Below are 13,802 nucleotides of genomic sequence, written 5' to 3' on the forward strand. Positions count from 1 at the left end.
TCTCTGAAAATTTGGCGTATAAATTAAATTATACCAAATAACAAAAATTTCAAAGGTAGATGGTGGAAATCGACTTTAGAAAGTAAAGTAAAACTAAAGTATATTCCAAGGTCTTTCTCACAGTGCATAGGGGTATATGCTGGTTTGAAACAGGCATGTACAAATTACAAATAGAAAGTCTCAGTGATGTCAGCATTCATCAAACAGCTGATATGATATGCTGGCAGACTTCACAGACACACATTCACAATAGAAAAAAGACTTGTATTTATATAGCGCCTTTCGCAATCACCGGACGTCTCAAAGCGCTTTACAGCCAATGAAGTACTTTTTGGAGTGTAGTCACTGTTGTAATGTGAGAAACGCAGCAGCCAATTTGCGCACAGCAAGCTCCCACAAACAGCAATGTGATAATGTGCAACCAGCTCATCTGTTTTTGTTATGTTGATTGAGGGTAAATATTGGCCAGGACACTGGGGATAGCTCCCATGCTCTTCTTCGAAATAGTGCCATGGGAACTTTTACGTCCACCTGAGAGAGCAGACAGGGCCTCGGTTTAGTGCCAGCCTAGATTTATGTGCACAACCTCTTACCCACAACCTTCTGACTCAGAGGCGAGTGTGCTACCCACTGAGCCACAGCTGACACTATAGGTAGGTAGGTAGGTAGGTAGGTCGATAGCTAGATAGATAGATGGATGAATGGATAGATGGATGGATAGCTAGCTAGCTAGATAGATAGATAGATAGAGATGGATAGAGAGAGAGAGATAGATAGAGAGATAGATAAAGAGATAGATAGAGCGATAGAGTCAATAACATATGCACATAATGTGGGCTGATGCTCAGGAAATGTTGCATTGTCAGCAGTGCTGTCTTTCAGATGAGATGTTAAACTGAGGCCTCATCTGCCTGTTCAGGTGTACTTAAAAAATCCCATGGTACTACTCAAAGAAGAACAGGGAAGTTCTCCTGGCCAATATTTATACCTGACCTAACAACACTACGGCAGATTAACTGGTTTTTTCTTAAGTGCTGTTTGTGGGACATTGTTTTGTGCAAATTGGCCATTGTGTTGGCCTAGAGGTTATCTTTGCAAGTGTATTCTCTATCTGTGCCACAAAGACTGAAATTAAGACTAAAGCTCAATTTTGTATTACAACTGGAACATATTATCGAAATGTTTCTTTAATGTACGTAAGATAAATCAATGTAAAACAATTTGGATGTTAGTTGACTTACTCAGTTTTCTTTCTTTATGGCAAATGCATGTGGCTTCTACATGAAACACTGAGGTATATCCCTATAAAGAAAGAGTAATCTTGCTGCATCACAGCTGTTTCTCACCAATATTATCTCACTGCCCCAAAGCCTAGCTGCAGAGTGCCGTAGGGAAAAGCAACAAGCAGAATAGGATTATTGTCCAATGACGGTGTCTTTTACAGGGCAGTCAACCGAGAGAGGAGTTACACAGTCTCCTTCACAAATTTCCAATGACAGATGTCTAAAACATTCTCAAATTACCACTAATTCTTCAATCTTCCACAACTTCTATAACACTCATGCCACCCAAAAGCCATGCGCAAGACCTTGAGCTCATTGATGAATTCTGCAGGGATTATTAGGTTCAAAACAGCACATCTTTCTGCCTCTCAGAAATGAAAGCTTTAATCAGACCTAGAATTTTGACATTTCGGATGAAAAATATATTTGGTTTTCAGGATTCTTTGACTTCAGTTACCATTCACAGATGCTGGTGAACATAGAATTAGAAACTACAGGTAGACTATCCTTTATCCGAACTTCCGAAAACCGAAAACCTCTGAAAACCGAAAGTTTTTTCGTTCAGCGTAAGTCGTGCGCACGACATGACCCGAGTGGCGCAAAACATGACCGGAGTGGTCCTCCGGGGCCCAGAACAAGAATTCCTGCAGATTGTCGACACGCCGGCCTTCGCTCTCGATGTTAAGTGTGACTGAGGAAGCTCTGCCTTTCCCTGTGAGCAGGGCAGAGGGTCACAGAGTTCCCTCCTGGGTAGGAGATTGCAGGCCGAGCCAGGCAGTGTGAAGGAGGTACCGGGAGAGTGAACCCAACAATACAGCGGCCCATCCGATAGCTGCAGCGGCCCGTCTGATATTCTTTTCCCCCCCGCCCCCGGCCTGATTTGCGGGCCAGCTTAGCGTAGGAGTCAGCTGATATCCGGCTTTCCCACAACTGGCGGCGGCAGTCGAGCCCCAGACCCCCGCTAAGTCAAGGAATTCAGAGAAGCAGGAAGGGGAATGAGACACGGAGCAGGGGGAGCTGTAAACAGACTGTAAGCGGCAGCACAGAGAAGCAGGAAGGGGAATGAGACACGGAGCAGGGGGAGCTGTAAACAGACTGTGAGCGGCAGCACAGAGAAGCAGGAAGGGGAATGAGACACGGAACAGTCGCAAGAGGTAGCCTGAACTTTTAAAATTTATATTAAATACAAATACTAATTACCAAATTAATTTAATGTTCAGAGTTTCCCAGTCTGAAATAATACCTTCTGAAATCCGAAAATTTCTGAAAACCGAAACACAGCTGGTCCCAAGGTTTTCGGATAAGGGATAGTCAACCTGTACTGCTAATGAATTTGCATTCAAATATTTATAAGGCTCAATCTTAGTGGGAGCAACATTTATCTCTCCAAAAAAAATTCACAAAGTAAACTTTACTTAAGTTCAGAACAATTATCTTTCAGGCATTCCTTAATCTCAAACAAAAGTTAATAAACCCAGGTAACCACAACCTGTATATTGTTAAAAAGACAAACGTTTAAGGTCTCATGTTGTTATAATTGGACAAGAAAGCATTGTCCATAACACTGAATGGAAAGACAATTAATTGTGATAACATCAGAATACTGCAACTTTTAAAATTTGCACATTCTGTTTTATAACATCCAAAGAAGTGTTCTGTTCATTTCTAATACTCTAGGTTGTGATGCAGCATTAAGGAAGCATACAGAACCACAACATCTATCTGAAATTGTAGTATTGTTCAACTGTTCAAAAATTTGTAATCGCTTTTTAAAATTGATGATTTTGAGTAAGATTGCTATGGCTATGGCCCAGACAGTTATGTTGAGTGATTCTGAGCTAAGATTAAAAGCTACATTTACACTACAGTCCCTACAAAATCAGAGTTTGCATCAGGGTCATCCTAACTGAACACTAACTCTCAACATTTAGACTTACAGCTGGCACCAATTAAGTTAATGTATTAAATTACCAAGCTCATCCAAACCCTGATTGTTTTTTACAGTAGAGAGTCATATTAAAGGTGTTTAAATCAGCCTGAAGCAAATCTCTCACTTTGCTGAGATCTATCAGTCTTTTTGCTCTGAACTATATTATGTCCATTGTAACAACACAAGTAAATTTGAAAACAGTCAGAGATGCTGAGGATGTTACTATCGTATAATGATGAAGGAAAGGTTTTCATAATATATTTATTTTTGCATTATCTTTATCTAGATAATTTATAAAATAAACTAGTTTAGCTAGAGTCCCAAATATAACCCATGTAATCCCAATAAGGTCCCACTCATCCATCACCCCTGTCCTCTCTGACCTATATTTGCTCCAGGTCCCCAAATGCTTCCAATTTAAAAATTTTATCCTCATGTTTAAACCCTTTCACGGCCTCAACCCTCTGTAACTTGTTCCAACCCTACAACCTCCCCCCAAGTACTCTACATTCCTCTGCCTCTTGTGCATCTCCCCATCACCCCACCATTGGTGGTGTGCTTTCGGCCATCTAGGCCCTACGCTCTGAAATTGCCTCCCTAAATCGCTCTACTTCATTCTCCTCCTTTAATACCCTCCTTAAAACAACAATTTGCATTTATATCACGCCTTTAACATAGTAAAATGTCCCAAGCTGCTTCACTGGAGCGTTTTATCAAACAAAATTTGGCACTGAGCCACATAAGGAGATAGGAGGAAAGTTTGGTCAAAGAGGTAGGTTTTAAAGAGCATCTTAAAGGAGCAGAGATAGCTAGAGAGGCAGAGAGGTTTAGGGAGGGAATTCCAGAGCTTAGGGCCTAAGCAGCTGAAGGCATAGCCGCCAATGGTGCAGCGATAAAAATTGGGGATGCGCAAGAGGCAAGAATTGTAGAAGCGCAGTAATCTCGGAGGGTTGTAGGGCTGGAGAAAGTTAGAGATAGGCCATGGACGGATTTGAAATTAAGGATGAGAATTTTAAAATCGAGGCAGTGCCAGACATTGAGTCAATGTAGGTCAGCGAGCACACAGGTGAGGGGTGAATGGGACTTGGTGCAAGTTAAGATACAGGCAGCAGAGTTTTGGAGGAGCTCATGTTTATGGAGCCAACTCAACCCAACTCTTTAACCAACTTTTAGTTACCCTTACTAATATCGCCTTCTTTGGCTCCACTTTTGTCTGATCATGCTTTTGTGAAGCACCTTGGGACATTTTTACATTAACAGTGCTATATAAATGCAAGTTGTTGAGAAACTAACATATTATTATAACATATTATCAAATGATTAAATGGGGAATAGTTGAAAATATGCAGCTTTAGGAGCGTGATTCTTCAAACATTCATTATAAGCAACAAAAGTTTCCAATATCATAGGACAGGAAACCTTAATCTACTGGACCAATTTGCGCCTAATTAATTCCTAGGACATTACAGCTTGTTTTAAATTAGAACAAAAGCAAACTACCATGGATGCTGGAAATTTGAAATAAAAACAGAAAATGCTGGAAATATTCAGCAGGTCAGGTAGCATCTATGGAGAGAGAAACTGAGTTAACTTTCAGGTCGATGACCTTTCATCAGAAATTAATGGCTGATTATGTGAATTGCACAGCAGCATTGACAATAGCTGCAAACAGCAGTGTTGGGACATAAAGCTTCACCTTTGGAATATGTGTAGCAGTAAGTAGGAAGGGTGGTATTTGGTACAGTGCAAACCAAACCATCCAGCAAGTATGCTGAAAGTTAAATGAATGATTTGCACTGCAATAGAGCAATATTTCAGAAATTAGAATTCATTTCATTGCAATGATTGGTATATAAATTACTACTCAATGTATTGTACGGGAACGGTAGCATAGTGGTTATGTTACTGGACTACTAATCCAGTAGGCCTGTAATGATCCGGAGACATAAGTTAAAATCCGACCACAGCAGCTGGGGAATTTAAATTCAGTAATTAAACAAATCTGGAATTAAAAAGCTAGTATCAATAATGGTAAACATGTTGTAAAACCCATCTGGTTCACTAATGTCCTTTAAGGAAGGAAATCTGCCACTCTTACCTGGCCTGGCCTATATGTGACTCCAGACCCACAGAAATGTGGTTGACTCTTAACTGCCCTCTGAAATGGCCCAGCAAGCCAGTCAGTTTAGGGATGGCCAATAAATGCTGGCCGAAAAATTTGCTGCTGTAAGAAAATGTGGAAAAGGGAATGAGCCTCACGGAACATCTGGTCTAAGTATTATTAAAATTACTGAAGGACCGATGTAACTAAAGAGGAATTCCATTTAAAGCTGGTTTTCAATAAACATTTCTCCACGGAACTGGAAAATTGGCTTGAAAGTATATCATTTGGTCAAATGCATTAAAATAGAAGGAAATATTTAGTTAACAACGGTCGGATGTCTCACATCTGCCAGGCTAACTTGTCAAACTAGTCACGCGTGCAATTAAATGACGAAAATATTACAAGATTATTCACATAATTCAATAGAATTTTTCTAAAAGTAGCCACGGTCACCCTAGTTCATCTCATTTTTGTTCACGATTTATAAAGGAAGGCGCGCACATCATTCACGTTTTAAGATTTCCATCGTAAATTCTGCGGGAAGAACATCGGCGATCGAAACTGCTGTGAAGTCAACAAACGCAAAATCCAACAAACCTTCCACAATATCAGAAAGTTAACGCCGGGGAGCAGTTTTTCGGCTCCTCAGTCATTCACTTGGTTCACTTGGGATATCTTCCCCATTTGGGTAGGGGAAGAGTTATTTGTGCCCTTTACTCTGTTGCTCAAAAACATTGCTGGCGCTAAACAGAGTAGGAATAAACATAAACCAGAACCACACAAGGTCAACAGGGGATATCCAAACGGGGAGGGACTAAAAGCTGATGTGTGATTTGTTGTATATATAATAAAGCGTTGGCTCGCCTGTTCAAAATTAGATTACAGTGAAGAGTTGCTTCCGTTTTTCTAGGACATCACGGCCCGGTTCAAGACCGATGTGCGATGCCAGCCCGAAACCTCCCCCACCGGAGGTATCGACTGCTTTTTGTTCGCCAGCCTTGAGTGGAGATTAGCTGCTCAGTATGTATGCGAACAGGGTCGAGACTCAGCTCCCGCCGTGGAGTCCCTGCTTCTCAACCCCGACCTCACAAGTGTGTGAAAGTGAGATCGGGAGAATGGCATGAGGGCAGCTTCATCCGATCTGTCATTCACCTTCCCCTCTCTCTCGGTCTCTCTCCCCCTTTCCCTTTCTCCTTTTGCTCCTCCTTCCTTTGTCATCCACTTCCTTTCTTTCGCTTTCTCCCCTCTGCTCCCCAACTCTTCGATCTACCCACCTTGACAAGGTGCTACTGTAATGTCGCCGTCTTTTGCAACATACATCACGCCACTACTAATTACTAAGTGAAGTTCCACTGCAAAAAAAACCACCAACAAACCACAGCCCAGCACGAAGTCTAAAGAGCCCTAAAAGGTTATTTTTGGTTTACAATTACGACCATTTTATATGGTAATGTAACAGTGCGGGGTTTCCAGCGAGAGCAACAATGTAGGTCTGACAGGACAAACAATATTTTGGATTTATTCAAATGCATTACCAACCATCCTCAATCTTATTTTGATTGGCACGCAATAAAGAGCGACACATCCACGTACCTTATTTCCCAGCACATCATCATCGACCCAGAAATATCACTAGATTCAAATAGTAGTTACGATTACGACCGACATGAAGATATACTTACTGAAAAGGCATGTTTTTAAATGTAAATTTTCCAGCTCAGTTCTTGTGTTATTACTGCATTTCTGTTTAGCTATTAAATGTCGCTATGATAAACATGCGAACAATAGATACCCCAGTTACTCGAATAAAACCTCAACAATTTTTCAATCACTACAGATTTTATTTGTCTTAATTTCGAGACCTGTGATATTCGAATCTTTATATTGGTCGAAATGCAACATCAGTTCTTTCGAACTGTGAACGCGCAATTTTCAATTTAAATTTACTCAAAATCGAGTGGAAACAGAAAAGAAAAGTCCAAATATACTCAATTTAAAAAGTACTTCCAGATTCTAAACATGTATGTTTACTCAAAACATGATTTAGTTTTTAAAACATGTTACATCGAAAATAAAACGGTTGGCAAAGCAACCGAAAATAAGTGGATTTATCATCTTCTAGTTTGAATTGTAATAACCAAAGATGAAAAATAAACTGGTCCGTACTCAAATAAAGACAGCAAATTTCACGTCGTGATATAAATCACCATTTATTCTGGCCACAAGAGAAACACAAGTCACTCCACATTCAAAGCTTCGTTTACTGTAACCTGGATTCTACCCAAGATCTAAGCACAAAGAAATTGGAGGAAAAATGACATCGACCGCGCTCTATGCAAATGTAGCGAGCGATACCACTCGCATCGAGCACGATCAAAAGCACGGTGTCGCATCGCCTGCCTGCGTCTTATTTTTCCTTCGGGCATGTGGCGTTCAACGGCATCAAACTGAAAACAGTGGCGAAACCATATTTACCAACTTACATTTTCTTTTCAGATGAATGTATGCACTTTCTTTTCCCTACGAATGGTGCCCGATGATGACTCAATTATCCGCTGAATTTGCCGACTTTACTGCAACATTGGTTTTGGATTATGTGCCCCGTGTATGTGTTTTGCGATTGGGATTGTACGCGCTCTCCGCCAGCTCAGGGTCTTGGACAGACGGTCAGACCTACACCAGGGAGCGGAGCATTGTGACACAACCTGGGCTCTGCGCTGCACCATCCATCACATCGAGGGGGAAATACAGGGACAAACTCTGATAGCTTAGTTGTGTTAAATTAACATCCGCATTCAATATTATTTACTGAGTTCATTATAGTATTATTCTGTTATAATTCAAAGAAAAACAGAGTATGGAAGTCAATGGCTAAAGTTATGTAACAAAACAAGCAAGTGTTCGCCTCTGTAAGAGTGGTTTGGCCTGATAGGGTTACGGTTAGTTACGTCAAAACTACACCAGAGAAGCCAGAGTTCGGAGGTGTAGCTCCACGGTGAGCCCAAAGAGGGTATCGGCAACTTGAAGGGCAACAGACCGTGCTAAATATACGTACACACATTTGCTTTCGTATTGGTAAACTCCATGCCAAAAAAAACATTTTGAAGTTAACTAAATTCTACGGACATTTTTCAGCCCTCAATAAAAGACAACGAATAATGTGCAGGATATTTTTTTTAATGAATCCCTCTCATCTGTGAAGGAGAAAAAGGCTGGCAAGTAAATTTTTCGTAGGTCTCTACCAATGTCACTCTCCAACTAGTCACTAGGAGGCACAAAAAAGTAGACTTTGCTCTAATTTCCTTTCCTTCACTGGGGCAATGTTTTCCATTTGTTCATCGCCGCTGCATCTGGCAGGCTATTGTGGCTCCATTAAGCTTAGGTAAAGGAAGACATGCAAATATAGCCAGATCCATTCAGCTTCCAACCCCATATTCTCTCCATCACAAAGACTGCCTACTTCCATCTCCATAACATCTCCTGCCTCTGCTCATATCATACTGCTCAAGCTTTTATGCATGCTTTTGTCACCTCCACACTTGACTATTCCAATGGTTGACCTCTACAACTCCCGCCCTCTGTAAATGTCAGCTGCCTATATCCTATCCCCCACCAAGTCCTACTCACCCTCACCCCTCTCCTCACTGAACTACATTGACTCCTGGTTCCCCAACAGCTCAAATTTAAAATCATCATTCTCGTGTTTAAATCTCTCCATGGCCTAGCCCCTTCCTATCTCTGGAACCTTCTCCAGTCCTACAAACCCTCCTTCAAGCTTTCCGTTTCTCTGATTCTGTCCCCTTGTGCATCTCTCTCCCTTTGCCCGACCATTGGTGGCCATGCCTTCAGCAGCCTAGGTGCCAATCTTAAGGAATCTTCTCCCTAAACCCCTCCATCTTTTTCTTATCCTTTAAGACCCTCCTTAAAACCCACCTCTTTGATCAAGCTTTTGGGCACTCTTGCTAATATCTCTATGGTTTGACATTTTTTAAATCAGGCCTCTGTGAATCACCTTTTTCTGTGCTAAAGGTGCTATATAAATGAAAGTTGTTTTTGTTGTTTAACGTATTATAACCTGCTCCTTTGAACTCTGGAACCTTAGTTTCAAGTCCAGCCCACAAATGAATGAAAGTCTCCTCACTCTGCCAACTGTAAGGATCCTACACAAAAAGGGCTTGCATAGAGAGAAAATCAGGTAGCTTAAAACATGTCCACATATTTTTCCATCAGCTCAAGATGTGAGAGACAGAGAGCCACAATAGACCATAAAATTCAGAATGAGAAAAGGCAATTCAGTCCATCAAACCTACTCAGTCCAGACTATTACTATTCTATATAGACTTCTGTCCCACACCACCTGTTTTTCCCCTACTATAGGGGATGTTAATTTGCTTCACTGACCTCCTCTGGAAAAAAAATCAAGCAGTGAAATTAAATACCCTGTAATGTTACATCCCTAATGCATGGAATTGTCCTGGTCACTTGTCTCTTAATCCTCTTCAATGCATCTATATTCTTTTTCAGGTAGGGTAACCAAAACTACCACATACCTCCCTAACACCACTGTGAGAGCACCATCACTACAAGGACTGCACTGGTTCAAGGGGAAGGCCCATTACCAGACTCTCAAGGCAAGTAGAGATGAGCAATAAATGCATCCTTGCCAGCATTGCCCACATTCTGAGAATTAGTTTTTCTAAACTTATAAAACCATGCTGAGTGCTCCCTACGTTACCGTGGGGGGAAAATTCAGTTGTTTGCACCTCCCGTTAGCACCTTAAGAGGGTGCCAAGTGGGGCGCAAAGCAACTAGCGCCCGGGCGCAGCACTGTTTGCACCGCTCGTGAAATTAAGTAGACATTTTGCGGCGGCGCTAAACACTACCGCCACGATCTCCTGCGCCGGCAAATCGTGATGTCAGTCGAGTGCGCAACGCCCCGTTGTAAGAAATAGCTGTTAGATTCAAAGATGGGTTTTAATTCTTAGAACAGAGACTGACAACAAGCAGCCAGGAACAGATAGCAGAAATGCCAGCAAGGTCAAATATCAAGCATCAAAAGACAAATAGAAGTGATAAGGGAATCGTAAAATGCAAAACATCACAGGGTGGTGGGATAATAGACAAAAATGGAGCCGAAAAGTCATAAAATGTCCTTAAAGAAACATAACAAAACATTCCCAGAAAGATAAGAGGGAGGCCTCGTCAGCCATGCAGAAAGGGGCGGTGAGGGCTGCCTTCCCGCTTCACAATTGGACAATAGGATGGGGATCAAATGATTGACACCAGGTGATTACCAGCCCACTGAAATAACTATAAATATAGACGACCGAGAGAGGAAATCAGGCAGTCAGGGCCGAAGGCTTCCCCAAGGTGGCTACGGCCTAACACCTTGGTTAAGTTTAGCCTCTGAGGTGGCTGATGGCCTCATACCTCCAACAGCTTGAGAGATGACCCAACGGAAGTGACCACTGCAGCAGACTGCAGGAATCCATCTAATCCAAGACCACCGTACCCTGTCCATCCGGTCGTGGCATTCCGATTCGGGAGTCGTAGATCACTCCTACTGTCACGGGTTGTATGTCTGTAATACTCGGCTTAAACCATATGTAATATCTGATTATGCTTTAAAACTGTAACTCTTTAATAAAAGCCTTGCAACTTCTAAAACCCTGTTGGGTAATCTGTGTGAGCCTGTGATCCTGAATCTTACACCGTTAACGCCCCGGACCGGAAATTGAGTGGCGGCCCCTGCCTTACCGCCTGCCGCTAACAATGACAGGTTGAGGGGAGCGTTATGCTGTCAGAAAGGGACTAGGGGAGCGCTATTTAAAGGCGACCACTTCCTGCCTTTTTTTGTCGGTGACATTTTTGCACCACGCATTCTGAGAGAGAGAGAGAGACTTCTGGAGAGATTCAACGCTGTGTGAAGGAGTTTTGGATACTGAGCAGCACTTTGCAGGTTGGTTTTGATTTGCCCTTCCTTGTATCGATTTAGAAGAGACTTTGGGGTCTGCACTCGGAGCTCTTTCCCTGGGTCTCTCCATTGTTCTTTCCAGCAGATTTGATGTACAGGTCTCTCCAGGCTGAGATTCAAGGCTGCAATGAGCAGGATGTGGATGGAGAGCAAGATCAACCCTCCCCTTTAAGATAAAAACAGAAAATGCAGGAGAAACTCAGCAGGTCAAGCAGCATCTGTGAAGAGAGAAACTGATTTAACGTTTCAGGTCGATGACCGTTCGTTAGAACTCCCCTTTAAGAATTGGACAGTGCCAGTGTGTCTGTGTTCCATTGCTGACTGAAATCACATGAGCTTTGCCAGCGCTTTGAGGTAGCGCCTCGCTCCTCGGCCTTAGCGCCTTAAGAGAGGTGTGTAGTGCCTGATTTAGCACTCCAATCACCTCCAGGGGCGATAAAAGCCAAGTTTGCTGTCGGAGGCGATAATTAGCGCCAGGCGCTAAACTTTGCGGTCCACCAATAATAGCGCCCCAAATGGGGCGATACCAAATTTTTCCCCCTGTGTGTTTTAAAAGCTTATTTATAGAATACTGTCGAATGTCTTCAAACATTTTTCCAACTTTGGATATTAGGCTAACTGGCCTGTAATTATCATATTGGTTACTCCTTTGTTGAATAAACTGGAACTACATTTTCCTCCTCTAGTCCTTGAGTACTCCCCACCATTTATGAAGCTCTGATAAGTATCAACCAACACATCATTTCAATCTCTATCTCAACTCACCTTGCCCTTCTTCCTCTGATTTTACAGCCCTCCTGTCCCCCTTACTCTCTCCCCCCCATATAAACTCTCCTACCCATATTCATGGCCACCCCCTCGACCTTACTATCTTGCATGGCCTCTCTACACTGATCAGCTCAATCACAGACAAGGTCATCTGTGATCGCTTCCTTGTATACCTCATCACTCACAACCCCTTAGCTTGTTCCAACCCCACCTCCTTTGCGCTGTCCCTGGAAACAACTCTCCACTAAGTAACTTACAACTGCACTTTCAAATTCCCAACTCCTCTTTGGCTCTCCATTCGCCATAATACTTCTGCAGCTGTCAATCTGCTCACTACCTCACTTCCACCTTTGATGTGCTTGTCTCCAATAAAACCCTTACTCACTCCCACCTTAATTGTTCCCCCTGGTATGGCTCCCATCTTCACTCCCTCAAGTCAAAAAGGTGCAGACTTGAACATATTTGGTGCACAACTAGTTTAGACCACATCAAACACTCTCAGGCCTTACTGCCCACTGCCAAAGCAGTTCGCTACTCCAGCATCATCCTGAAATGCAAAGAAAATCCCTGGCTTCTTTTCTTCACTATCAACCATCTCCTTAAATCCCTCTCCCCTACCCTCTCTGCCCTCACCCCCAAAAACATGTGCAAGGAGCTCATGGGCTTCTTTGTCACTAATGTCAAGACAATCCGTTCAACTGCCTCTGCCACATCCCTCCCTTCCCCTTGCCCACCAAGCCAAACTTCCCCAAAACTCCCCTGCCCTAGCCCTGAAACTGCATCTTTCTCTAGCTTTTCTCCGATCTCTCCTTATGACTTCGCCAAGCACATCTAGTCCATGAGACAAGCTTCCTGCTCTCTCGACCCCATTCCCACAAAACTGCTGACCACTTCCCTTCTTGCCTCAATTGCTACCTGACATTGTAAATGGTTCCCTCTCCTCAGGTACTGTCCCCTCGCTTTCAAAACTGCCATCAACACCTCCTCCTCAAAAAAACACCCTTAACCCCTCTGTCCTTGCAAACTATTGCCCTATCTCCAACCTCCCTTTCCTCTCCAAAGTCCTTGATCATGTTGTTGCCTTACAAATCCTTACCCATCGTCCCACAACTCTATGTTTGAAACTCTACAATCAGGTTTCTGTCCCTGCCACAGCACTGAAATGGCCTTGATCAAAGTCACAAATTACATCTTCTGTGGCAGTGACCATGGTTCACTATCCATCTCAATTTTAACTTAACATTAATTTAACATCGTTGACCACACCACTCTCCTCTCATCTAATCACTTGTAGCTAGAGCATCTCCAGCAATGTCTTCTTTTTCCGCCTCCACACTGTTATCTCTGGAGTATCCCAAGGATCTATCCTTGGCCCCCTCCTATTCTTCATCTACATGCTTCCCTTTAATGACATTATCTGAAGACATGGCAGTGTAGCGATTCGTGTAGATCGCCACTAAATAAGAGAGTTTGACTTCGACGAACTATTAACAAGTTGTTTATTTACAGGAACAGACTAATTACATCAGGTAAGATGGCTGACTGTAGGAGCACCGTGGTATAGGTCTTGTCCCAGTGGGGACTCCACGAGGCCTGAGTTCACAGTCCTGTGGAGAGCGTGATGACGTCATCGCGTTTGTGTTGTGATGTCATCACGTTGTTCACGTTTCCCGTGCTTAGGGCGCCACGTGATGCGCGTCGTTGCGTCGCTGGCCGTTGAGGCCGAAGTCACGAGCGTGGGAG

At 42.9% G+C, this 13,802-nt stretch overlaps 1 protein-coding gene across 1 annotated transcript in view; it reads right to left on the reverse strand.

Moving 5' to 3' along the window:
- Positions 1–7,998, reverse strand: part of greb1l (GREB1 like retinoic acid receptor coactivator) — a 436,507-nt gene extending 428,509 nt beyond the window's left edge. The window contains exon 1 of the mRNA XM_085992812.1: positions 7,801–7,998. The gene's annotated coding sequence lies outside the window, so the exon portion shown is untranslated. The remainder of the gene's footprint in view (positions 1–7,800) is intronic.
- Between the last annotated feature and the right edge of the window lie 5,804 nt (positions 7,999–13,802).

The sequence above is a fragment of the Somniosus microcephalus genome, chromosome 7 (assembly GCF_052327205.1).
Source record: "Somniosus microcephalus isolate GS21.2 chromosome 7, FLI_Smic_1.0, whole genome shotgun sequence".
NCBI lineage: Eukaryota > Metazoa > Chordata > Chondrichthyes > Squaliformes > Somniosidae > Somniosus > Somniosus microcephalus.